At 45.1% G+C, this 27,844-nt stretch overlaps 1 long non-coding RNA gene across 1 annotated transcript; it reads left to right on the top strand.

Annotated features, from left to right (window-relative positions):
- Positions 1-27,829, top strand: LOC121849402. The gene is made up of 3 exons (XR_006085209.1): positions 1-797; positions 14,796-14,892; positions 27,720-27,829. It is a non-coding gene; the product is annotated as an uncharacterized LOC121849402 (long non-coding RNA).
- The last annotated feature ends 15 nt before the right edge of the window (positions 27,830-27,844 follow it).

Below are 27,844 nucleotides of genomic sequence, written 5' to 3'. Positions count from 1 at the left end.
GTGAAACATTTTTTTCTAACCTCCCTTCTGTTTCTTTTAACAACTAACTTAAATCGGGTCCTCGGGAGGTGGGAAAAGAAACTATTAGCAGAGACATAGTTGGTTAAGCAGGACTTGAACCAGGTGATTGCAGTCCCACTGACATGCAGTGGAGAGGTCTAGGAGGACAAGGTGGCAGAGAGACAGGATGCCTGTTGTGACTTTGATGAGCATTGTCTCTGTGTTGTGGATAGTGCGGAAGCCAGATTAGAGGGGGAATAACTTGGTTACTCAATAACTTGAACTTGTATAGCCTTGCACATAGGAAAATATCTTAAAGAACTTCCCAGAATGTGTGTGGGAGTCAGAGGCTAGGGGCTAAGCAGGCGGTGACAGAAGGCACATTTAAAGAGATAGGTTTGTAGCTGGATTTTGAAAGCATTGTGGAGAGATGTTAGATGGAGGGATTTAGGGCGAGGGCTCCAGAGGCAGAAAGAATATATCTCCCACCGATTGTTGGGGGGGAAGAATTGGGGAATGTGGAGCAGGCCTATGTTAGCAGAGTAGAGGGAGCGGGCTACAGGAGATCACAGAGGTAAGGTGGGGCAAGCTTGGGTGGAAGGGTATTTGAGATTAGAATGAGGATCTGCCAGTGGAGCTTGGGGAGAATGGGGTGAGGGGCTCACAGAGCATGGAGTAAAGAGAATGCAAGCTTCAGAGCTTGGGATGATTTGGAACTTGAAAGCTGGCATGGGAGGTCAGGTCTGGATGTGATGGATGATGGTTTCGGCTGCATTGGGAGTGAGATAGGAACAGAGGTAAGTGATGTTGCGGAGATGGAGGAAATTCGATTTGGTTGACAACCAGAGGAAAGGCTGAGGATTGTACAAAGCACAGAGATTGCACACTGGCTGTCTGGGCTGGAGTCTTTTCTTGGTCAGTCAGGTGTCTGACACATGTGGAAACCCATCACGGTGCTTAAGAGTATCCAAACCAAACTGAGAATTCCATGCATCCCACCTACACATGGAAATTCAAGAGATAGATTGTTGGGATGGGATGTGCACTCTCCCTGGAGGGACGCATCCTACTTATCTAATTCTGGAGAGTATTAGGTGCAGGTTGGCAAGGGCCAAACTTGGAGACCCCAGAGTGTGCACTGGGGTAACGGCTGGACTCTTACCAGTTAAAATGACATAGTTTGTCATTGAGAGCACAATCTGATAGTCCAGCTAGAACCACCCTACCCATAAGGCTTTGGCTTGCAGGGTTAACGGGAGCTGAGTGGAAGATTTCCGTGCCCTAGTGACTAGTCTACCCTCTCAAGTTCTGCCTGGAGTGAGGTTGATCCACTCAGAGCCAGAGGTAAGAAGGTGTTAGTGTGTTTTGTGCAGGATGGTTTTGGGTTTGGTGACATTCAGTTAAATAAAGTATTGGGTCATCCAGGAGTTGATGTCTGGGCGGGAGTCTGTCAGTTCAGCAGTGGTCCTGCAGTCAGAGAATGAAAGTTCAAAACAATAAGACAATACTAAGAGGGAGTCTAATCTTCGGGGAAAATCTGAATAATCTTTGCATAAACCAGTCCATATCATGTTGTTAAGGTCCTTAAAGTCTTTTCTTAATCTGTTGTGCTTCAATAAGCACAGCCCCAGCGTTTTAAGATGTTCCAAGATCTGGAACACAATCTCTATTCAAAATTTCCAAATGACTCTTTCACCTGAGGTTACTTAACATAACAATGACACAGAACAGGGCATCTCAATTTAGGAGGAACTACTTTATGCAACAGGGAATGAGTTTGTAGAACTTGTTGTTTGAAGCAGTGGTTGAATCAGATAGTATAGATGCATGCAAGAGGAAGTGAGACCTTCACATGAAGGAGAGGGGAATAGAAAGGTTTGGGAGGGAGTAAGGAATGGATGGTGTTTACGTGTAGAGTATAAACACCAAAAGGAATAGTTGGGCCAAGTGGTCTGTTTCCGTGCTGTACTGTCTTTGTAAATCTTTGTGCAGGGATGTCTTTGCTCTGTTATTTAGATATCACTGAGGACCAAAGCAGTGTGGAGAACCACCAGTCTCACTGGTTGGTTAGAGGCCAGGGAGAAGTGGCTGCAACCAAGTCTATCCCATGCCAACCTCAAACCGGGAATCAGACATTACAAACTGATGGGCACACGGTGAATGCCCACTGAATACTGACATCTGGATGACTCCACTCATCTGTGGCGCTTTGCAGGTTAACTTCCTTTGCAAAAATAGGGCAGACCCTGTTACCTGGGCATTCACTCATTCCAGTTACCAACTGAGGGAGGGTGGTAATAAAAGCGAACAGAATAGCAAGGGATCTGGAAAGTCTGGATTGAGGAATAACAGTCCTTCAGTGTTGAGAAATGTAAGGTGATGAGACTAGGATGGAGGCATAAGGATCTGGACCTACCAGTTGATAGCTGATTGAAAGCATCAGTGGCCAGAGGGATAGCATACACGGTATGTCACAGTACCTTATAATAGAGTTGTACAAAGGTGTGATACTTTAATGGGTTACGTAAAGTTCTGGGATATGCTAAGAATGATCATATTTTGTAAAACAAATCCAGGAACGCATAATTTTTAGTAGGAAATAAAGAGAAATCTGTTCCAGGAAGAATTTCTTCCTTCAGAGTAATCAGAGGCCGCAGGGTGGCTGGGTCTAGGACACTGGGATTAATTCTGTAATATTATTCGAAAAGAGAAGGGAGTTTCTCTTTCCTGTTGTCCTGACCAACAATACCCCCAAATAAAATTGGTCACTCACTCCATGGTTGTTAGTGGGAAATTGCTGTGTGCTTTGTGTTTCCTCACAAAACACACAGTCACTCCACTGCGTGTGAATATCCTGTGTATTCGAGTCGTTGCTTCACAACTTCGCCCGTTCCTCTCCCTCAACTCTCTATACGAACCCCTGCAATTGGGTTCCGGGCTACCCAAAGCCAGAAACACCCCTGATCAAGGTGGCAAATTAGATTCTTCCACCAGGGGAAACAGACCCTCAGTGTCTACTTTATCCAGCCCTTTAAGAATCTTATATGTTTCAATAAGATCTCCCCTAATTCTTCTGTACTCTTGGGACCACTGCTCTTCTTAATATACATAAATGATTTGGACTCGGGTATACCAAGCACCATTTCCAAGTTTGCGGACGACACAAAGTTAGGTAGGGGGGTAAACAGGGAGAAGGATAGAAGCCAACTGCAGGAAGACATAGACAGAATGGTAAAATGGGCAGACACATGGCAGATGAGTTTCAATTTAGAGAAATGCGAAGTAATGGATTTTGGTAGAAAAAACGAAGGGAGGCAATATAGGCTGGTAATACAACCTTAAGGCGGGTAAAAGAACAGAGAGTCCTGGGGGTGCAGGTAAATGAATGATGATAAGGCTGTAGAAAGGGCAAATGGGATTCTAGGCTTTATAAATAGGGGCATAGAGTACAAGAGTCAGGAGATTATGATTAACCTATATAAAACACTGGTTAGGCCTCAGTTAGAATACTGAGCCCAGTTCTGGGCTCCACACTATAGGAAGGATGTTAAGGCAATGGAAAGGGTACAGAGGAGATTTACGAGGATGGTACCAGGAATGAGGGACCTTGATTATGAGGAAAGGCAAGAGAGGTTAGGATTATTCTCATTGGAGCAGAGAAGGTTACGAGGAGACCTAATAGAGGTTTTCAAAATTATGAGGGGATTTGATAGGTTGGAAAGGGAAAAACTGTTCCCACTGGTGGGTGTGTCGGTGACTCGAGATCACAGATTTAAAATAGTTTCTAAAAGAAGCAGAGGAGAGGTGAGAATTTTTTTTTCACGCAGCAAGTTGTTCAAATCTGGAACACATTGCTTGAAAGGGTGGTGGAGGCCGATTCGATAACTACTTTTAAAAACGCGGTGGATGGGTATTTGAGGAGGGTGGGTTTGCAGGGTTATAGGGAAAGGGCTGGGGAGTGGGATTGACATTAATTGCTCTATTCAAAGAGCCGGCACAACCTCGATGGGCCGAATGGTCTCTTTTTGTGCAGTACGATTTTGTGATTCTATGATTCAGAGGACACAGATTTAAGATAGTTGTCAAAATGGGGAGAACGCGGGGGAGTGGGATTAATTTGGATAGCTCTTTTAAGAGCTGTCGAAATAATATTATTATATTAGTATTAATATACTTCGGGCTGTCTTCTTACTGTAAAGGCACTAGAGGGCACTGTTCCATTATTTTTATATGATGTTGGCACACATAGAAATATAGACGAGCCTGCATAATAACGATAAAAGAAAGGTCAAGGGTTAAAGGATATGCAACACATTGAAAATCCTGTCGTGTAGAGTCTCACTGAGAGTGTCTGTAGTGTACAATCACAATCTTTTCCCTATGACAAATGTACTACTAGTGCCATGAGCAGCAATACATCATCTTGCAGTATTTGTGTGCTGTGCTAATGTAGCATGCCCTGGTTTCCATGATTTGATCACAAACAATTCTGCTCAGGTCATTGCATGACTGCTCTATTTGACATTCACACTATTTTCTAGATTTTTGCTCCCATTCCTATTTTTTGCTTTTTGGTATTGAACTGTTATCATGGGTTGGCTCAGTTTCCTATTTATGTCCTCAGTAGCAAAAATCATAGAAATCATGAACTTAGTATCAGGTGCAATGCTAGTGTAGACCGATAGGTGGCACTCTCGCTTCTAGGTCACGATCCTGTGAGTTAAAGGGACTTTATCATATTTTATAAATTTATTATGCTTTTTTTGGTTGCAGGGTATCTGATATATGGAGAAACGTATCATTGTGCTTCAGAGTATCCAAACTAGACTGAGTTCCACATATACTTTTTTGTTTTCTGACCAGAGGGAAGTGTTCAATGGTGACCCTACGGGTTGGTATTGGACCACTGCTCTTTTTGATCTGTATATAAATGATCTGGACTTGAGTATAGGGAGTGCAATTCCCAAGTTTGCAGAAGATACTAAGCTAGGAAAAGTAATAAGTAGCGAGGAGGATAATAGCAGACTGCAAGAGGACATAGACAGACTGGTAAAAAGGGCAGACATGTGGCAGATCAAGTTTAATGTGGAGAAATGCAAAGTGATGCATTTCGGAGGAAGAATGAGGAGAGACAATATAAGCCGATGGTACAATCTTAAAGGGGATGAAGGAACTGAGAGACCTGGGGATTCATATAAGCAAATCTTTGAAGGTGACATGACAGGTGTTAGAATGCTGTTAGAAAACCATACGGGATACTAGGCTTTATAAATAGGGGCATAGAATACAGAAGTCAGGAAATTATGATGAACCTGGTTAGGCATCAGCTAGATACTGAGGTTAATTCTGGGCACCACACTTTAGGAAGGATGTCAAGCCATTGGAGAGGGTGCAACGGAGATTTGCCAGGATGGTACCCAGAATGAGGGACTTCAGTTATCAGGAGAGGCGAGAGAAGCGAGGATTATTCTCCTTGGAGCAGAGAAAGTTAAGAGGAGACTTAATAGAGGATTTCGAAATTATGAGGGGATTCAATAGGGTGAACAGGGAGAAACTATTTCCGCTGGCGGGTTGGTCAGTAACCTGAGGACACCGATCTAAAATAGTTGTTGAAAGAAACAGAGGGGAGGTGAGGAGAAATGTTTTCATACAGCGAGTTGTTCGGATCTGGAATGCATTGTCTGAAAGGGTGGTGGAAGCCGATTCAATAACAACTTTTAAGAACGTAGTAGATAATTATTTAGGAGGGACAAGTTTGCAGGGCTATGGGGGAATAGGATTGATTTGGACAGCTCTTTTCAAAGAGCCGGCACAGACACAAAGAGCAGAATGACCTCTTTCTGTGCTGTATAATTCTATGAATTTATACATTCTCCCTACACCTGCCAGGCCACATGCCACCTGTTGAACCACACTGAATAGATTATTGAAATAAAATACTCCTTTCTCTGGGCTAACAATGACATTGGGCAGCATTGTGACAAACAGCCTGCCAGACTTTAACATCCTCTTCGTGCCCTGGCACCTCCCTACCTCTCTGGCCTGCTTTCAACAACCCCAAACTTTGGAACTCTCTCCCTCAACCCCCTCCACCTTTCATCCTCCTTCCCCATTTTTAAATCATGCCTGAAGACCTTCCTCTTCAACCGTGCTTTTGGTCACATCCCCCCACTCCCGGCTCCTAAGCCGAGTGAGGGGCCATATAAATTGTTGGTATTTTTGTTTCTTTCTGTTCAGTCTTAGAAGGGCAATTCCAAAGTTCCTAGTATTGATACCTCCATTCCCTCCTTCGTGAGAACAGAAAGAACAGCTATTTGGAAAATGCTTTAAAGTTGCTGTTTGTGGAATAGGATCCCCCTTGTCAATCATTGAACAGAATTAGTGGAAATAAATTGGAAAGAAAATTCGATGAAAAAAGTCAATTTCAGAACAAAAAAACAGAGAAGAGGTTGCGTTGGTCAGTGAAAATACAATTATATACAGACAGCCACTGGGTAGGCAGAACCCCAAATTAATAGCAGAATGAAAGTATTCGTTGAAGATTTAGAAATAAACAAGATTGCACATAATGTGGAATGCTGTTCTTCAAATGGAAATAGAAATTCTATTCTGAGAGGAGAGTTACAACAGAACCATGTGAATTAAAGGCATCCGAACAGGAAAAGGGATTCATTTTGAGGCAACCTCCCGACATGAAAGGCGCTATGTAAATATAAATTGTATTGAATTAACCCGCGGCCAGTTTATTAGGTCAGACCAGATCTTTTTAACCTCAATTCACTGCTTCCACTCCACCCCAAACCCTTCATATCCTTAGGACCTTATTGATTAAATTAATAGTAATGTCAAAACAAAAAGTTATAGGAAAGTATTATTTAATGTGAGAGGTTCGGTTACAAAGTGGGAAAATGGAGACCAGAATATAATTAATATTAAGAGAAAAAGAAGGGAAATGCCTACAGGAGTACCACTCAGCAAACGTTCGCTGTTCTTATCAGTATGGTGACATTATACAATTACAAGCAACAACAACAACAACAACAACAAAATTACATTTGTATAGCACCTTTCACGTCGGGAGGATGTCCCAAGGTGCTGGAATAGGCAGAGTTACAGACCCGAGCTGGGGGTTGGGGTGGGAGAGGGTGGAGGGCAGGGGGGGAAGCAGGGAGATCGAAAGCATGGTTGAAGAGAAGGGTCTTGAGATGGGTCTTGAAGGTGGTGAGGGAGGGGGCGAGATGGAGGGACTGTGGGATGGAGTTCCAGAGGGTGGGTGCAGAGTGGCGGAAGGCCCACCTGCCAATAGTGGGACGAGCAAAGCAGGGGACGTGAAGAAGGCTGGAGCCTGCTGAGTGGAGGGAGCAAGCAGGATGGTAGGGGGGGTTACGAGGTTGCAGAGGTAGGGGGGAGCAAGACTGTGGAGAGCTTTGAAGATGAGGACCAGGATCTTAAACTGTATCCTCTGTGTGATGAGAAGCCAGTGGAGTTGGGCAAGGATGGGAATGATAGGGTCATGGAGCCTAGTGCAGGAGAGGACACGGGCTGCAGAGTTCTGGATGACCTGCAGCCTGTGGAGGGGGGAGTTGGGGAGGCCGACAAGTAGTGAGTTTGCATAGTTGAGCCTCGATGTAATGAAGGTGTGTATGAGGATTTCAGCGGCCTGCGGTGTGAGACAGTGTCGAAGCCGGGCGACGTTGTGGAGGTGGGGAGCCCTGAGGAACGCCACACGAGGTCCGGGGGCTAGAGGAGAAGCCATTTGAGGAAATGAAGTGCAAGCGGTGCGAGCGGTACGATCTGAACCAATCAAAGACAGCGCCGTGAAGGTTGAGGTGAGAGGAGAGGCAGTGGATGAGGATAGAGTGGTCGACAGTGTCGAAAGCAGCAGAGAGGTCAAGGAGGACGAGGAGGCAGAGGGAGCCCTGGTCACAGATGGACAGAATGTTATTTGTCACTTTGACCAGGGCTGTTTCTGTGCTGTGGGCGACACAGAAGCCTGATTGGAGAGGTTCGAGAAGGGAGTGGCAGGAGAGGAAGAAGCGAAGCTGAGAAGCAACAGCTCATTCCAGGACAGGGAGCATTTCATGATGTCCTCTGATATTGTTCCCACCCCATTAAAAACTGCTGTCATCACTCCTGTGAGCAGGAGCGGATGAAAGGAAGTTTGAAACCGCCAAGGATGAGGAGGTGTTCAGAGCAAAGGGAGCGGGAAGATAGAAAGGTGGAGATGTCGGGGATGAAGGTGGGGAAGGGCTTGGGGGGATCGGTAGATAAGGAGAATTTTGAGGGAAAGATTGGAGGGGTGATATAGGGTATGGTGCTCAAAGGAGGGGAACATTCCAGAGGAGTAAGGGGATAGGCCGAGCGGGGACCAGGAGATGAGAGCCATCCTGCCACCACAGCGATTAGGTCATGGGATGTGATAGAAGTTGTAGCTGGGTGGTGTTGCCTCAGTCAGGGGGAAGGTGTCGCCTGGAGTAATCCAGGTTTCAATGAGGGCGAGAATGTCAATGTGTTCATCGACGATGAGGTCTTGGATGGTGTGTGTTTTGTTGGAGAGGGAATGGATGTTTTGTAGACCGATGCGGAGGGGACAGTTGGTGATGGAAAGTGGGGGGCGAGGCTGGGAAAGGGGGAACTGATAGGGGTGTGGATCAGGGAGGAGAGGTTGGCCCCTGTGGTCGGGGACTGGTGATCCTTGCGGCGAGAATAGGGGATAGGGCAGTCAGAGTGGCTGCTGGTGGACAGCCATAGTGGGCCCGACGGAGGATTTGCAGGCTGGAGCAGAGGGAGGCAGTAGGTTAGTCGAGCAGGGATAGGAGTCGGGGAGGGTGGTGGGAGAGATGGACCGAGCAGGGGTAAGTGAGCGTTGAGGATAGGGGTGGGGACATTATGGGGAAGCAGCTGAGGTCGGTGGCGGCAGCCAAAACGCGCATGTCGAGACTAGAAGCAAGGGGTGGGGGGTGCACAGCGAGGCAGTGAGACATGGTTAGCCACTGGTGAGAGTCACCCTGGGGAGAGGCGACAGTGTTATAGTCCCAGTCAGTCCAGACTGAGAGATTTGAAGGTGGCGGGGAGATGTGACGTCACACGACAGCCGGGCTCTGATTAGCTGTTGCTCCGGAAAGTCAGTGATGGCCGCCATGGCCACATGGCTCAGGTAGGTGGGCCTCGGTTCCCAGGTTAGATCAGGGCGCCATTTGAGGTATCGGACTCCACGTCGTGCCTTGCAGGAGGCAAGGGAAAGAGAGAAGGGCGAAGGAATTGTGGAATGGAGTTCCAAAGGGTTGGGGGCAGAGAAGCTGAAAGCCCGGCCGCCGATGGTAGGGCGGTTCGAGCAGGAGACATGGAGAGGCCGGAGCCTGCTGAATGGAGGCAAATGGGACTTCAGTTTAAATGAATGAGTTCAACATGATAGTGTTAAGTATTTGATGTTATTTGGGTACGGTAGAAAATTCTCATGGCTCCTCTTCTGAAAAAAAATCAGAAAAGATCAGAACGGATATCTTTCATTGAGCAGAAAAACAGTCTTTGAAACAAAGAGGCTTGTCTGTGGCTGTGGTATGCGTGGGCTGATGCATGCCAGGTTGGTGATGAGATACTGTTATTATTATGAGATATAATGTGGAATTTGCTTAGAGTCAGGATCATGTGATGCAACTTTCTTTAGCATGTCACCAGGTTCAATCCCATAAGTGTTACTTTCCTTACACTACTTCCCTACAGAGCGGCAAAATGGATACCTGAACTGCTTCAAAGTTATACTGGTCGCTTGGTGGCCAATTGAAACAAAAGATAGCCTCAACATAAACTAAACCAAATCCAAAATAAGCTCCTGGCTCTTTTCGCAGTGAGGGAGAAAGGAGAGTGGGGAAACCAGCAGGCAAGACAAGGCAAGCCAAGTTAATGAAACATTCCATATTGATCATCACTGTACTTAATTGGAAGTAATTGATGTTGAAGGCTCAGACATAATTTATGACCTAAAGATCAGAGGTGATAGACACACACATCAGTCATCTCTATTTTTTAATGAAAAGTGTTTTCAAATATCCAGCACATTATCTCTTCCAAGTTATTTTCAATCTGTAATTTGTGCAGTTCAGTTGCTGTTCTGCGTGCACAACAAAATAAAACTCCCCATGACAAATGTGTTTTATCCCAGTTGATTTTCTGACTTCTGAAGTCACTGCATCTGAAATCCTCCAGCACCTTTTCGTAAAATATTTCTGTAGGCTACTTTTAATCAAGTGAAAACTTTTATTTTTATAATATTAGTGGTGTCCTGCAGATTATTGGTTGGAGCACTCACCTCGCAAGCAAGAGGACCCGGATTCCATTCCTGGGCAAAGTGAAATCTATATTTCGCCCAAAAATATATAATCAATTCACTTTACAGTATATTCTGTGAAGCGCATCACACGTCTAGAAGACGTGAAAAGCGCTATATCAAATGCAAGGATTATTATTATTATATTATTATAACTTTAGGCAAGGTTCTGTGCTCCACATACCTCTGTTTACCTAGCAGGAAGTAGGAACCCGGTTGTTAGTCGATTGGTAATAAACCCTCAAAAAATAATTGTCACTCAATCCATGACTGTTGGTGGGACATTGCTGTGCACAATTGTCTGTTCACCTACAAAATATACAGTGGATTCACTTTGCAGTATATTCTGCAAAGCAGTTTGAGACATCTCAATGATGTTATAACAGTGCTACATTAAATCCAATGATTATTATTATTAATAATAATGTACTTTCATTTTGATTATACTGTAATACCTCATTATAAATTTTAGGAAATGAATGAAAATAATTGTTCTGTGTCATCAGATTGTGAAAACTAATGCGCAATCCTTTATTCCAACTTACCTCTTATTGGTGCCAATGCCGATAGCTTGGGGAAATTAAACCACAAAACACTGGGAAAATTAAATAGATGTTCTCTCGTGCCAAAGGTTAAACAGATAAGGATGAATTAAACATTTGCATTCATAACTGGCACAATGACGCTTTTGTGCATTTATCTTTCCGCTTCAAAATTTGTATCACACACCTATTGCTGAAATCTTGGGAGTCTTTCCATCTGGGATTCTTGAAGACTGGAAAAGAGAAGTCTCGGAGGAGAACTTGCAGAGGTTTATAAGATGCTAAATGGAATTGAGAAACAATGCTTTCAGATAGACAAGGCAGCAGAACAAGAGAGGGCACAGCCAAAGGAAGTTTTGACCCCAGGAAATATTTCTTCACACAGAAGGTAAGTAGTAGCTGGCATAGGTTGCCAGGATCCTGAACCACTCATTTAAGAAACCTCTTGATGCTGTAATAAGAAGACAGTTGGCTAAGTTATTGGGAATCTGGAAGATGAGATCAAATTGGCTGAGGCCTTTCTTCATCCAAACCTTTCTTGTGAAACCTTCATCTGAACGTATTGCTCACCCCTCTCTCGTCAGACTTTGAGAAATTTTAAATTAAGAGGCATAGGAGTGGCATTGATGTAATGTGTAGCATGGATTTTCTGTCAGATCAGATGATTATAATAATAGTAATCATTGCACTTCATATAGCGTCTTTATCATCTGGAGGATGTCTCGAAATACTTCACAGGAATTTCTGTAAAGTGCAGTGACTGTATTTTGTAGACAAACGTAGCAGCCAATTTACGTGCAGCAATAACCCACTCTAAGGGTTATTTAATATCTGACCCTGCAGTGAAGTAATGGACTGACTCAAATTCTTTAATTAATCGATATTTATTAATACAAATTAGCAAGGTTATCCAAGTTACAGTCAGTTAATCAATCAAAAGTAATACTTACGTATATTCAACACAGTTCACAACAAGTAAAGTTGGCCAATGTTGTGGAAGAGGTGGAGGAAGAACCAACTGAATCCATAGTATTCCAGGGCACTGCTGATGACTGCCTGACTCATCAGCAGAACGTGGAAGGGCAGTCTGGGAGCGGGGAATCATCCCACTAGCTCCTGTTAATGATGCCAACAGCAACAGCTTGCATTTATACAGCACCCTACACCTGGGTAGCATACTGGAGCACTTGACAGTGACACCAAGCCAGGGGGAGAGGGAGGGGGGAGATGACCATAAGCACGATCAAAAAGGAAGGTGTTTAGGCAGGATTTGAAAGTGGGGAGAGATGGGGCAAGGAGGAGAGATTGAAAGAGAGTTCAAGAGTTTCAGGGTGTAGTGGCTGAAGATCCAGCCACCGATAGTGGAGCAGGGGGCATAGGGACAAGCAGGAGGCCAGAGCCAGCCGAGCTGAGGAGCTGTTGGGGAGGCATTCAAATCGGATAAGTGGGGAGGTACGAGGGCATGAAGGATTTGAAAACGAATGAGAGGATCTTGAAATAGATCCATTCATTAATTGGGAGCGAGTGGAGGCTGGCAAGGACTGATGTGATGGGGGTACGGAATTTTGTGCAAATGAGTATCCAGGTGGCAGAGTTTTGAACTGGTTGAATTTTGTGCATGATGGAGCTGAGAAGACCAGCGATAAGGGCATTGGAACAGTCCAGCCAGGAAGTGATGAAGATGTAGACAGGGATTTCGGCTGTGCAGGTTGTGAGGTATGGATGGAGGTGGACAACATGATGGAGGTGGAAAAAAGGAGTCCTGATCAGGGAACGGATGTGGGGTAGAAAGGAAGGCTGGAGGTCAAATCTGATGCCTAAGTTTGGTGAGTCTGAGGGAGAGCCTGGGGAGGAGGTTAAGGAGTTCAGACCCGCAGGAGACAAGTCATTGATGGGTGCCAAAGAGTATGGCTGCAGTCTTGCTGACATGCAGCTGCAGAAAATTTGCTCTCATTCAGGCCTTGATATTCGTCAAACAAACTGACATGACATCAGCGGGCTGGGTGTCGCAGATAGCGGAAGAGAAGTAGATTTGGGTGTCATCCACATACATGACGAAGTTGACCCCATGTCTGCAGATTACATCGCTGAGAGGGAACATGTAGATAAGGAAAAGAAGGGGCCAAGGCCAAGGGCCCCTTCTTGGGGTGCCCCGCAGGTGACCAGACGGGGGAGTGAGGAAAAATTATTTGCTGAAATGTATTGTTGGCAAGTTGTCAAGTAGGACTCAAACCATGCGAGTGCAGTCCCATGAAGCTGGATGAAGAAGGAGAGGTGGTGGAGGAGGATGGCGTGGTTAACTGCATTGAACGTGGCAGAGAGGTCCAGTAGAACAAGAAGGCAGAGGGAGCCCTAGTCAGAGAGAGAGAAGACGTCATTGTTACTTTAAGAAGCATTGCCTCTGTGGGCTGGGTGAAAACTGGCCTGGAAGGGTTCGAGTAGAGGGTGGAGGGAGGATTGTGAGTGAAGTTGATTTGCAGCAACACATTCCAAAACTTTGGCCAGGAAGGGCAGGTTTGAGATGGGTCTGAAGTTTGTGAGATTGGAGGGATCAAGGGTAGGTTTTTTAAGGAATAATGACAGTGGATTTGAGGGGGAGTGCAACAGAGCCTGAGGAGAGGGACTGGTTGATTGTGTCAGTGACTAGAGGAAGGGGAGAGGGTCGAGGCAGCAGGTGGTGTGTTTCATCTGGGTAAGGGTGGGGGAAAGAGAGGAGGGAGCAATGGAGGCAAAGGTGTGTAGGGTGGGGGACATGCAAACCAAAACCCAATTAGTAAGGTGGTCCTAGCTGGACAAGCAGTGGGAAAGCAAGCCAGATAGTGCTATCGATGGCAAGCTGTGCGGATTTAGCTGGTTAGATTCCAGTAATTACCCCTAACGCCCACTTTCGGGTCCCCAAACCTTGGCTCTTGCTAACCTGCGCCTAATACTTTCTAAAATTAGGAAATCAGGATGCATCCCTCCAGGGAGAAAGTGCACATTCTATTCCAACAATCTACATCTGGAATCTCCATCATCCATCATCCATCATATGTGGAGTCCTGTAGCTCAGTGGTTAGAGCACTCGCTTTGCAAGCGAGAGACCTGAGTTCAATTCCAGGCAGAGGGCGAAACCTTGGGCAAGTTTCCTTACTCCACACAGAGCCTAATTAATAATCCCTCCAAAACCAAAAACAATAATAAATTGGTCATTTTCAATCCACGACTGTTTGTGGGACATTGCTGTGCGCAATTGGCTGCCGCGTTCGCCCACAAATATACAGTCAATTCACTTTACAGTATATTCTGTGAAGCGCTTTGGGACGTCCTCCCGACGTGAAAAGCGCTATATCAAATGCAAGGATTATTATTATTATTACGCATGGAATTCTCAGTTTGGTTTGGAGACTAATAAGCATGGTAATGGGTTTCCGCCCATGTGTCAGACACCCGGCTTACCAAAAAAAAACCTGTCATTGCCACATTAACTTCCTCTAAGATTGGCAGATTTGTTACTCCTGACTGACTAAAACCCTTTATTTATCATTACGACATCCCTCGTGGTTTTGGTTTCCATAAGAATTCCACTCGGAAAAATAAAATAAAAATAAGTGTTCCTAGGCTTTCCCTCAAATAGTTTGAAGCCCAGCAGAATATTCCCCAGATCAAGAATGTCACAATATGGAAACCAAACCTAGCATCATTAAACCCTTACTCAATAGTCCCATTGAGACTACGCCCAGCTCTCTGATGCCTCACTCAGTAAAGGCACTGTTGATTCTTGTACCTAGACTTATAATGCAGAAATGTCTCAATTTTGTCCTGAATGAGATGATCTCAACTGGGGCAGTAATTGGTGCCAAGAAAGAAAAAAACAATGTGGAGTGAATGTTGTATCATAAAATATTAACTTCAAAAAACATTGTGACCTTGACTTTGTTTACAAGGAATGGCCTTCTGCTAAGGAGAATTTGGAAAAACACTTTGGAGATACGTTTTAGTTGCCATCCATCACGTGGACATCTTGCAGTCTGAACATTGCTGGTAAATATGCTCTACAGTATTTGGCCTATGAGCTTTAAACACAAAGACCACCAACATGGAGTCCTGTAGATCGCAAGCAGGAGACCAGGATGAAGTCCCACAAAGCTGGATGAGGGAGGAGAGGTAGTTGAGAAGGATGGTGTGGTTGACTGTGTTGAACGCAGTGGAGAGGTCTAGGAGAACAAGAAGGCAGAGGGAGCCCTGGTCCCTCCACATACCTAGCAGTAAGTAAGAACCCGGTTGTTATTGGATTGGCGGATCGCTTTTCCCAGGTAATAATTCCTTATAAAAAATTCTTTAAAAAAGCGACTGTTTGTGTGACACTGCAGTGTGGAATTGACTGCCACATTTCACCCACAAAATAAATAACCAATTCACTTTACAGTATATTTTGTGAAGCACTTTGAGATGTCTCAAAGATGTGATAAGGTGCTATATCAAATGCAGGCATTATTATTTGATTGGTTTGGACTTTACACAGTAACCAATCAGTTATGAAAATAGATAGTTCAGTCAGGAACAATGATATGCAGATCAGACAACTCCCAGCTGTCTGCTTCTTTCCCGGGAAATATGGTAATTGATCAAAAGGGAAAAATACTGCAGATGCTGCAAATTCTAAAATAAAAACAGAAGTCGCTGGAAAACCTCAGCAGGTCAGAAGGCATCTAAGAAGGGAAGAAAGTGAGTTAACATTTCAAGTAGATGAACTTTCATCAGATATATCTGGCAAATATTATTGGTAACTGATCAATACTTATTTCTTGATAACCTGGCTGCTCCTATTATCATGCCTTGTGATAGTGGGTCTTTGCTCTTTGAAAAATCATTAACTATGGAACTATAATAAAGGAAACAATTATTCAACAGTAGGGTGCACACACTACTTCATTATTAAATAAAAGTAAAGTTTCCTTACATTGAATTTTGTAGATGAATGTGATGCACAGCAATGTGCCGCAAACAGCAATGGAGTGGGTGACCAATTTTATTTGACCATCATTTGACCTCATCGTTGATGAAAATATCAACATTATGGCTCTTACTGAAACCTGGATCACCTCAGGTGACACGTTCCCCCTCACTGAGGCCACACCAGCTGGCTATACTTCCCACCATACCTTAAGTCCCAACCGCCATGGCAGTGTGCGGCCCTCATCTCCAGGATGTGACCTGCTCTATTCCCTTACTCCTCTGGCTCATTCCCCTCATTCGAGCAACTTAAACTCTACCATCCCTCCAATCTTTCCCTCAAAATTATCCTCATTTACTGCCCACCCCCAAAACTACCCTCACCTCATCTCTGACGTCTCCACCCTCCAAGCTTCCCTCTGCCTCTGTTCTGAACACCTCATCATCCTCAGAGACTTCAATCTTCACTTCATCCCCTCCTGCTCTATCCTCTCAGACTTTTCCTCTCTCCTCTCACAACCTCTCCCTCCACATCCACTCTGCTACCCACATTTATGGATACCCACTCAACCTGGTGATTAACTGGGGCCTCAGTGTCTTGGATATCACAATCACAAACAAAGCCATCTCCAATCACCATTTCATCTGCTTTAGCGACTCAATCCCACTCCCCACCGCCATCAAACCCACCTCCGTCACCTATCACCCCCAGAAAAAAAATCTCCCCACAATCCCTCTCTAGGGATTGCGGGGAGACAACCCCAGGTTCCTATTCTCCACCACCAACTGGCTCCTCCGCCCACCCTCCCTTGCCTCGTCCATTCTCTCCTCAAACTCTGACTGTGAAGAGCTGCTGGATTTCCTTGATTCCAAAATTTAATGGATCCATTCAACTGCCTCTGCTCTCCCAAGTGCCACTCCCTTACCATCTCCCCCTCACACTCCAACCCCTACCCATCCTTCCCTCCACATCTTCGAACCTGTCTCCTCTTTCTCTCTCATCACCACTATATCCAGCATGAAACAACAACAACAACAACAAGATTCCATTTATAAAGCGCCTTTCACGTCAGGAGGACGTCCCAAGGCGCTGCACAGTTGGATCATGACCCGAGCAGGGGGGAAATGGTCAGGGTGAGGGGAGGGAAGGGAGGGAGCGAGGAGGGGGGAAATGGTCAGGGTGAGGGGAGGGAAGGGAGGGAGCGAGGAGGGGGGAAATTGTCAGGGTGAGGGAGGGAAGGGAGGGAGCGAGGAGGGGGAAGAGAGTCGAGAGGGGAGCTGAAGGCTCGGTCAAAGAGAAAGGTTTTGAGACCGGCCTTGAAGGAGGAAAGGGAGGAAGCAAGGCGAAGGCACTGGGGGATGGAGTTCCAGAGCCTGGGGGCTGAGAGGCTGAAGGCCCGACCACCGATGGTAGGGCGGTTGGGGCGGGGGACGTGGAGCAGACCGGAGCCAGAGGAACGGAGGGTACGGGCAGGTAGGTAGGGGGATAGTAGGTCGGAGAGGTAGGAGGGAGCAAGGCCGTGAATGGCCTTGTAGATGAGGATGAGGATCTTGAAATCAATCCTCTGGGGGATGGGGAGCCAGTGGAGGCGAGCGAGGGTGGGAGTGATGTGGTCCCGAAGCCTGGTGCGGGACAGTACACGAGCTGCAGAGTTCTGAAGGACCTGCAGCTTGTGGAGGGAGGTGGCGGGAAGGCCGGCGAGGAGAGAAACATACCATCTGCCCACTTGACCCTATCCCCACCCCTCTCCTTACCTCCCAGCTCCACCTCCTCGCCCCTCTATTCTATTAATCTCTCCCTATCACCTCACACCGTTCCTCCTAAAAACAGCTAGAATCACCCCCATCCTGAAAAAACCTTCCCTGGACCCATCCTGTTTTCTAACTACAGGCCCATCTCCAACCTCCCTTTTCTTTCCAAGGTCCTTGAAAGACTCGTTGCTTCCCAGCTTCACTCCTTCCTCTCCTATCACTCCCTTCATGAGCCCCTCCAATAGGGTCTCCGTGCTGCCCCCACTCTTTGGAACTCTATCCCAAACTCCCTTCATCTTGCTCTCTCCCTTGCCTCCTTCAAAGCACGACTCAAGACCCTCCTTTTCAATCATGCCTTCTACCCTCCCTCATCCCAACCCTGTCCCCTCATCATCGGGTGCTGATTCCCAACTGTTCAGCACCTTGGGATGTCCTCCTGACGTGAAAGGCACTATACAAATGTAACTTTGTTGTTGTTGTATTTGGGGGATCATTAGCCAGGACACAGAAATAGAAAAGGGGAGGTAGAAATTCTCTTTTCGAGTAAGGCCATGATGTCAATCTGAACAGGCAGACAGCACCTTGGTTTAATGTTTCATCCAAAGAAAGGCACCTCTGACACTGCAGTGCTACCCCAGCCTAATACCAGCCTAGGTTGTGAGTTCAGAATCATCCTACAAAAATCATCTTGGAGATCATTCGCGAGAATTTAGGAGGAACTACTTCACGGAGAGATCAATGAGATTGTGGAACTCGCTGCCTGAAGTGGTGGTTGAATCAGATAGTGCAGATGCATTCAAAAGGAGGCTAGACCTTCACATGAGGGAGAGAGGAATAGAAGGCTATGAGAGGGAGTAAGGAGTGGGTAAGGACTCGTTTGGATTATATACAATGGTTAGGCCAGTGACCTGCTTTCATACTGTACAGTCTTTGTGAATACACAGTTGCTTCTTTGTCTTTAAAACTAACTGTTAAACCAGTATTTGTAAAAATATTTTGCTTCATTACTATGTCGTAAAATCATAGTATAAAGGATGGCTGCCTATCCAGACTATGAAACGCTTTGAGATGTCCTTCTGATGTGAAAGGTATCATATAAATGTGAATTGTATTAACCTCAATTTGTGTAATACAATTAACATTTATAGAACATTTACAGCTTCAAAGATTTGTTCACTTCAAGAAAATTCACCCACAGCTCAGTACCCCTCCTCATTTCGTGGATAATAATAATAATCCTTGCATTTGATATAATGCTTTATCATGTCTTCAAGACATCTCAAAGCACTTCACAGAATATACTGTGAAGTAAATTGACTGTAAAGGTCACATTCCTGTGTTGGTAGGTGTTGAGTAGGCATTTATTATATAAGGAGTGTGAGCAAGGAAATAAAAGGTGTGAAATTACATGTTTTTATCTATTTATCCCAAAACTGTTGAGACAAAACATGTCTGAAAACCTGGCAGGGCAGCTGAGACCCATTCCATGCACACTGTGTGCCATGTGGGAACTCCAGGATGGTTCGTGTGTTCTGGACAAACACATGTGTAGGAAGTGCCTCAGACTGCTTGAGCTTGAACTCAGGGTCACTGAGCTTGAGGAGAGGCTACAGTCACTAGATAGGATACGGGAGGCTGAAGAATTTATGGATCGGACTTTTCAGGAGGTGGTCACCCCAGCTACACAGAGGGCTCAGAAGAAAGGTGAGTGGGTGACTATCTGACGTAGAGCAAAAAAAGAACAGGCTGTACAGAAATCCCCTAAGAGTGTGGCACTTACAAACTGGTTCTCGGTACTGGATACCGGTGAGGACGCCTCTGGTGAGAAGAGTCAAAAGGATGTTCAGGTGGATAAGGGGAAAAATGCCAAATAGTTAAAGGGATAGACAGGCGTTTCTGCCATAAAAGACGGGACTCGCGCATGGTATGCTGCCTCCCTGGGGCCAGGGTGCATGACGTCACGGAACGGGTGCAAAATATACTACAGGGGGAAGGGGAAAATCCGGAAGTTGTGGTCCACGTCGGGATCCATGATGTAGGTGATAAAAGGGCTGAGACCCTACAGGGAGAATATGAGAAGCTTGGGAAGAAGCTAAAGAGCAAGACCTCAATGGTGGTGCCTGGCTGGAGAAATGTGCAGGAAGGAGGGCTTCAGATTTCTAAACCATTGGGACCACTTCTGGGGCAGATGGGACCTGTTCATGAGGGATGGGTTACAATTGAGCAGGGCTGGGACCAATGTCATTGCAACAAGGATAACAAATGCTGTGGGGAAGCGTTTAAACTGATTTCGAGGGGGGATGGGGATCAGAATGTAGCATCAAGGAGGGGAAACGAGTTACATAGTGGATGAGGAGAGACAAATAGAAATGAAACAAGGAATAGTCCAGCAAAAAGTGGAAAGAGACAGGGAAGAAATATAGAGCGGATTAAGCCAGTATTGGAGTGCATGTGTGTAAATGCATGGAACGTGACCAATAAGCTTGGTGAGCTGCAGGCTCAAGTTGCCACATGGGGCTATGATGTAGTGGCAATTACGGAGACTTGGCTCAAGCAAGAACAGGAATGGGAGCTGAATATTCCTGGCTACAAGCTATTCAGGAAGGATAGGGAAGGGAAAAAAGGAGGAGGGGTGGCAATACTTATTAGGGACATGGTCACAGTCCTGATGTGTTAAAGGGTTCAAAAACTGAATCTATTTGGTTAGAGTTATGGAGCAGAAAAGGAGTTGTTACTCTGTTAGGTATTTACTATAGACCTCCAAATAGTGGGAAGGAGATAGATGAGCAAATCTGCAAGCAGATTTTGGAGAGATGCAAAACCAATAGAGGTAGTGATAACGGGGGATTTCAATTATCCTAACATAGACTCGGAAACACACAGTGTAAAGGGCAAGGAAGGGGAGGAATTCCTGAAATATGTGCAGGAGAACTTTCTGGATCAGCATGTTTCCAGCCCACCGAGGAAGGAAGTGATGGATTTAGTTCTGGGAAATGAAGTGCGGCAAGTGGAGCAGTTTTCAGTAGGAGAGCATCTGAATAACGGTGATCACAATATCATTAGGTTTAGAATAGTTATGGAAAAGGAATCAATCAAAGGTAAAGACCCTCAACTGGAAGCAGGCTAATTTCAGTGAGCTAAAAAGGGACCTGGCCAAGGTAGATTGGAAAGAAAGATTGGCAGGTAAGACAGCAAATGAACAATGGAAAGCCTTCAAGGAGGAGATAGTTCGGGGACAGAGCAAATATATTCCCACAAAGTCAAACCTCCCTGGATGATTAAGGAAATTGGGATTAAAATAAAACAGAAAAAGGAGGCTTATGACAAATGTCAGGTCCAAAACACACAGGATAATCAAATAGAATATAGGAAGTACAGAGGAGAGGTGAAAAGGGAAATAAGAGGGGCAAAGAGATTGTACGAGAAAAGATTAGCAGGAAACATAAAAGGGAACCCTAAGGTATTTTATAATCATATCAAGAGTAAAAGGTTAGTCAAAGGTAGGGTGGGTCCAATTAGGGACCCAAGTGGAAATCTTCTTGCTGAGGCAAAGGCCATGGCGGCTGATGTACTAAACAAGTACTTTGCGACTGTCTTCACAAAAGACGATGCAACCAATGCCACAATATCGCAGGTGTGAACAGAAATTGAATATGATAAAAGTCAACAGAGAAGAGGTACTAAAAAGGCTGTCGGTGCTCAACATAGGTAAGTCACCTGGTCCGGACGGGATGCATCCTGGGTTACTGAGGGAATCAAGGGTGGAAATAGCAGAGGCTCTGGGCACAACCTTTTAATCCTCTTTGGACACTGGAGTGGTGCCAGAGGTTGCAAATGTTACTCCCCTGTACAAAAATGGGCAGAAGGATAAACATGAGAACTACAGGCCAATCAGCCTAACTTCAGTAGTAGTGAAACTTCTGGAAACTATAATCCAGGACAATATAAATTCTCACTTAGAAAAATATGGTTTAATAAAGGACATTCAACACGGATTTGTTGAAGGCAGATCGTGTCTGACAAACCTAATAGAATTTTTTGATAAAGTGACTGAGAGGGTGGAGATTTACCAGGATGGACCAGGAATGAAGGACCTTAGTTATGAGGAGAGGTTAGCAAAACTAGGATTATTCTCTCTACAGCAGAGAAGATTAAGAGGGGATTTAATAGAAGTTTTCAAGATCATGGGAGAATTTGATAGGTTGAACCGGGAAAAACTATTTCCACTGGCCTGTGGGTCAATAACCTGAGGACACCAATTTAAGATATTTGTTAAAAGAAACAGAGGTTAGGAAAAACCCAGCGAGTTGTTCGGATCTGGAATGCATTACCTGAAAGGGTAGTGGAAGCCGATTCAATAACAACTTTTGTTATTGATTCAATAAAAACTTTTAAGAGAGAAGTAGATGGGTATTTCGGGAAGGCAGGATTGCAGGGCTATGGAGAGAAAGTGGGCCAGTGGGATTGAGTTGGATTGCTCTTTTAGGAGCCGGCGCAAACACGATGGGTTAAATGGCTTCTCCCTGTACTGTTTGATTCTATGATTCTATGATTCTATATCTTGTGGGCAAAACGCGGCAGCTAATTGTGCACAGCAGTGTTCCACAAACAGTCATGGATTGAAGTGACCAATTCATTATTATTATTATTTTGAATGAATTATTACCCCCGAAAAGTGAACCGTCAATCGAGTAACAACCGGGTTTCTGCTTGGTAAACAGAGGAGTGTAGAATGAGGAAACTCGCCCAACATTTCTCCCTGCTGGGAATTAATCCCAGGTCTCTCACTTGTGAGCCATGTGCTCTAACTACTGAGTACGGGACTCCAGAATGTGGGAATTAATGAGCTGTGTTTAATACTGACGTTTTATATATTTCATGAACACAGCTCAATCCACCATTGCTGGGATATTGGTCCCTGGTCCATCTTCAAGTCTGTTTCCAACATTCAAACCAGGGTCAGCAACAGGAACAGAGAACTACAGACAAAGAATGTGTGGGAAGCCATCACACTGCATGTTGACAGATTTTGGCAGAGTGTGTTGTTTGTAGCAGAGGGTTTTCTTTGTAGTGGATTCTGCAGAAAAATTGCAGCCGCACTTTCCTATTGGCCCAGATTATGAGCACAATTAAACAAGCTTGGGCTCTTCAGTATTGAGAGAAGAGGATTCAGAGGGGATCTCATCAGGTGTATAACATTGTAAATGGGATTTAAAAAGTAAACCCAGATCAACACTGTACATTAAGATGCACCAAGACAGCAGAACAAGTGAACGTAGGTTTAGAGTTGTAACAGGTAAATTCAGGACAGACACCAGGAAGTTTTCTTTCTCCAGAGGGTAATTAATGACTGGAACAAGTTGTCAGGAAGGGTGGATGAGATCAGATGTGCTGTGTGTGAGTTTGTGTATGTTGTGTGTGTGTGTGTGTACATATTGCGTGTGTGAGTGTGTAAAAACACCCGTCATCACCCCCATACTCATAAAACCTTCCCTGCTCTCCATCTACTGCCCCATCTCCAACTTTCCTTTCCTTTCCAAGGACCTGGAATGAGTCGTTGCTTCCCAGCTTCACTCCTTCCTCTCCCGCCACTCCCTCTACAAAGTCTTCCAATTGTTTTACTGTGCTACTCAAAGCACATAAACAGCTTTGGTCAAAGTGACAAATTACATTTTGTCCATCTGTGACCCCTCTGTCTCCTCATCCTCCTTGACCTATCTGCTTCCTTTGGTACTGTCGACCATTCTATCCTCCTCCACTGACTCTCCTCTCACCTCAACCTTCACGGTTCTGTCCTTGACTGGTTCAAATCTTACCTTTCGCACCAAGACATCATCAACAACAACAACAACAAGATTTCATTTATAGAGCGCCTTTCACGTCGGGAGGATGTCCCAAGGCTCTGGACTGTTGGGTCGGGACCCAAGCAGGGGGGAACTGGTCAGGGTGAGGGGAGGGAAGGGAGGGAGCGAGGAGGGGGCAGAGAGTCAAGTGGGGAACTGAAGGCATGGTCGAAGAGAAAGGTCTTGAGACCAGCCTTGAAGGAGGAAAGGGAGGAAGCGGCGAAAGCACTTGGGGATGGCGTTCCAGAGCCTAGGGGCTGAGAGGCTGATGGCCTGGCCACCGATGGTAGGGCGGTTAGGGCGGGGGATGTGGAACAGACCGGAGCCAGAGGAACGGAGGGTACGGGCAGGTAAGTAGGGGGATAGTAGATCGGAGAGGTAGGAGGGAGCAAGGCCATGAATGGCCTTGTAGGTGAGGATGAGGATCTTGAATTTGAATTCCATTCAAGTCCTGAATTCGAATTCGAAATCAAGTCCTGGATGAGAGCTAACTCTCTCCAGTTGAACGTCAGCAAGGCTGAGGCCCTGGTGATTGGCTCCCATCAGAATCTCCACACCTCAGGTGCTGGCAACATCACCATCCATGGATGCACACGCCACCTCACTGAGCCAGTCTTGGCGTCCTTTTTGACCCTCAACTGTCCTTTCTACTCCACATCCGTGCCATGACCTACTCTGCCTTCCCCCACCTCCGCAACATTGCCCAGCTCTGCCATTCAGGCTGTGGAGGCCGTCATCCATACATTCATCATATCTAGGCATCATATCTACGTCAACTCCTCACTTGTTGGCCTTCCCTCTACAAGCTGCAGATCATCCAGAACTCTGCAGCTCATGTCCTCTCCCGCACTAGGCTCTGCGTCCCTATCAACCCCAGCCTCACCCAGTTCCATTGGCTCCCCACCACTCAGAGGATAGAGTTCAAAATCCTTGTCCTCGCCTTTACGCCCTCAAAGGCCTTGCTCCTTCCTACCTCTGTGACCTGCTAACCCCACATCAACCTGTCCGATCCCTCCACTCAGCAGGCTGGGGCCTCCTCCATATCCTCCACCCGGCTCGCCCCACCATTGGCAGGCGGGCCTTCAGCCTCTCTGCCCTCACTATCCCACAGTCCCTTAGCCTTGCTCCCTTCCTTGCCACTTTCAAAGCATGTCTCAAGACCCTCCTCTTCGACCTTGCCTTCCCTCCTATTCCTACCCTCTTTGCCCCCTTTCCTGATCCCAACCCCCTACTTGGGTCCAAATCAGTGACTGTCCAGCGCCTTGGGAGGTCCTACCAAAATGAATGGCGCTATACAATTGTAATTTGTTGATGGGGGTGGTGATTTTTGTGTTGTGTGTATATGTGTTGTGTGGGCTGTGTAAGTGTTGTTTATGTGTTGTGTGCATGTGTGTGTATCACACACAATCTCACACACATAACTCACATAAAACACACAAGAAACACACACATTAACACAAACACATACATACACACATACACTCACCACACATACACAATTATTCACACACAACACACGGACATCCAACACACACATAACACAACAAACACCACGCACACCACACACACAAATAACACATACACAACACATGCAACAAAACACATGCACAGCACACCCAACACATGCACACAAAGACCACACACACACATCGCACATATACACACACTCACACACATGCAACACATACACACACAGATACCCAAACAAACACACTCGGATGCACCATAAACAATGCACACACATAGACAATGCACACACAACAGAACATACAATACAACACACGCATACACCAACATACTAGCAATCCATATAAGCTCTTTCCACTTGTTGGTGAGTCTGAACTTAGAGGTAAAAAATATCAGTAGGCAACAACAAATCTAATCATGAGTTTAGGAGTAACCTCTTCACTCACAGAGGGTGGTATGATCTTTAACTCACTGCTGTGGATGAAGCAAAAGCATCAGCGTGTTCAAATGATGCAAACATGAGGGACAAGAGAATAAAGAGAAGTATAGGAGAGGGAATAGGAGGGTTTATGTGAAGTATAAACACCGGCACAGACTAGTTAGCTAGAGTGCCCTGTTTCCATGCATTTCCCTCTATGTAACTGTATAATATATGAGAGAACTCACTGCAGATCAGTTCCACACTAAGTATGGGCTCTACTGTCTGCTCAATGATAATAATAATAATAATAATAATGCTTGCATTTGATATAGTGCTTTTTACGTCGGGAGGACGTCCCAAAGCTATATAGGCCACCAAAGCTATGGTTACCACTTTCACACTCTTGTTTGTTTATTTCTTTGTACTTATGCCCTCTCACCACAATGATACCAGCCCACCATGATAAGCCAAATCAGCAGCTACCATGATCATGAGAAAAAATTAATTCTCAAAGATCAATGGAGTTTTGTATTGCACAGAGGCCAATGGGACGTTCAGAACAGTTACAATTAGATGAGCAGTGGCGTCACAGGAAATTGAGGGCAGCACAGCTGTGCCGTCCCTGGCCTCTGATTACAACACTCACCGCCCTTCTGCTCCCATCCTCTCAACTATATAAACGCTGATCATAGTCTGGAGACAGGAGTCTCAGGTTAGCTGCAGAGGGAAGAAAGAAAGAGAGCACAATGAAAACTGTTATCTTCATCCTTACCTTACTCCACATTCTCTACTGTGCTGGTGAGTGCAAGGACCAGATGGATGGAAGGGTTATTATTATTAGCTAAGTGCTGATGGCTGCTTTTATTCATTGTTTGATTATTTTTATTTAACGTAAGATTTTAATTTGCTTCTCAAATGCTTCTGTGTCAGCCTGGCTCAGTGGTAGCACTCTCACCTCAGAGTCAAAAGGTTGTGGGTTAAAATCTTACTTCAGGACAAATCCTACTTCAGGACATTGAACTCAAAGCATTCGCTGACACTCCAAAAAAGTATTGGAGGTGTTTTGTCACGAATTTCCCAAATAAAATCATTCAATTCATGGCTGTTTGTGGGACACCACTGTGTGCAAATTGGCTGCCATGTTCTATAAAGTACACAGTCACTTTGCAGTAAAATCCTGTGAATTAGCTTAAGAGATCCAGATCCAGATCCACCTGAAGGCACTATATTAAATGCAAGATTGTTTCTTTTTTTATTGTACTTGGTAACAGATTAGCACAAGGAAGCAAATCAATAACAATAATTATTTACACACACATATAGCCTTTCATGTCGGGAGGACGTCTCAAAGATCTTCATAGAGAGAGAGAAGTCTGGGAGGCTGAGCTGGGGCTATGAGGGGAGCTGAAGAGCAGAGAGGGAAGAGGAAAGGTCCTCAAAAGCATGGTCGGAGAGGTGTCTGATGCATTATAGATGGAGGAGAGGATGAGGTGGAGGATCTCCGGGATGTCTGAAAGCTCAACATAGCTTTGGGTAATGGCAGAAATGAATTTGACTGTGACGTACTCCATTGAGCTGACACTCACAGTCTAAGATCATGCCTGAACAAATAAGGTGTTGGGTTAGGTACGAGCAGCATGAGCAAACACTTTCTTGGTATTTCTTTTTAAAAAAGTAAAACTCACATAAATTATCCCTTTGAAATGATACATTAACGTTACCATCAAGCGTAAGAGTTGCAAAAACTTGCATACGTCTTATCATAAAGTTATGTAAAGTTATGTATAAGTCGGATTTTATATGGCTAACACATAACAAATACACATGTACTGAACTGGCTGGTAACAGTAAGGCAAAGGTTTCTGTACCATGTTTAACCCAAGCTATGGTAGCCCATTCTTTCCATATACAGTACTGCACAGTACTGTACCTCATGCACAGAAAACATGTTCTGTACAATGAACGGCACAACCAAACAGGTTTCAAAACAAAACAGTTTTATTCGAATATAAACTCTTACAAAGATTGTTTCACATGGAGCAGGATGATTCAAGCTTTTGGCTGGATGCACTGTTTGATAACCACAAAACGCTGCTCTCACTTCCCTTCTCTGCACTCACTCGTTGTTCTCTCTCTCCCCCACTCCCTCATGCTCTCTCTCTTTCTCAATCACTGTTCCCTTCTCTTAAGCACTCTTCCCCACCCCCCCCTCTCTACCTCTCTCCCTTCCTTTCTCTGTTTCTCTTACTCATCTCTTCGCCTGATTCATTCTCACTCCAAGTTACTCTAAGGTAATATGACTAGTGCATTTAAATTTAAGTGGATTTAATAGGAAATTCAACAGGACTTGGGTGTATGTACTACTTAGGCGATTATACAATTTATACTGATCAGACTTATGTGAGTTTCTTTCCTGATTGCTCTTTGATAAGGACATTCATGTGAAAACTGTTCCGATCTACTGGTAAATGAAGCACTAAACGGTTCACTTACAAAACTGAACACCGAATCCACAAACGATAAGCTGTTCGCCATGACTAAGAGCAATGTGATAAAA

Source organism: Callorhinchus milii, unplaced genomic scaffold (assembly GCF_018977255.1).
Source record: "Callorhinchus milii isolate IMCB2004 unplaced genomic scaffold, IMCB_Cmil_1.0 Scaffold6, whole genome shotgun sequence".
Classification (NCBI taxonomy): domain Eukaryota; kingdom Metazoa; phylum Chordata; class Chondrichthyes; order Chimaeriformes; family Callorhinchidae; genus Callorhinchus; species Callorhinchus milii.
This window is presented reverse-complemented; position numbering and strand designations above follow the sequence as displayed.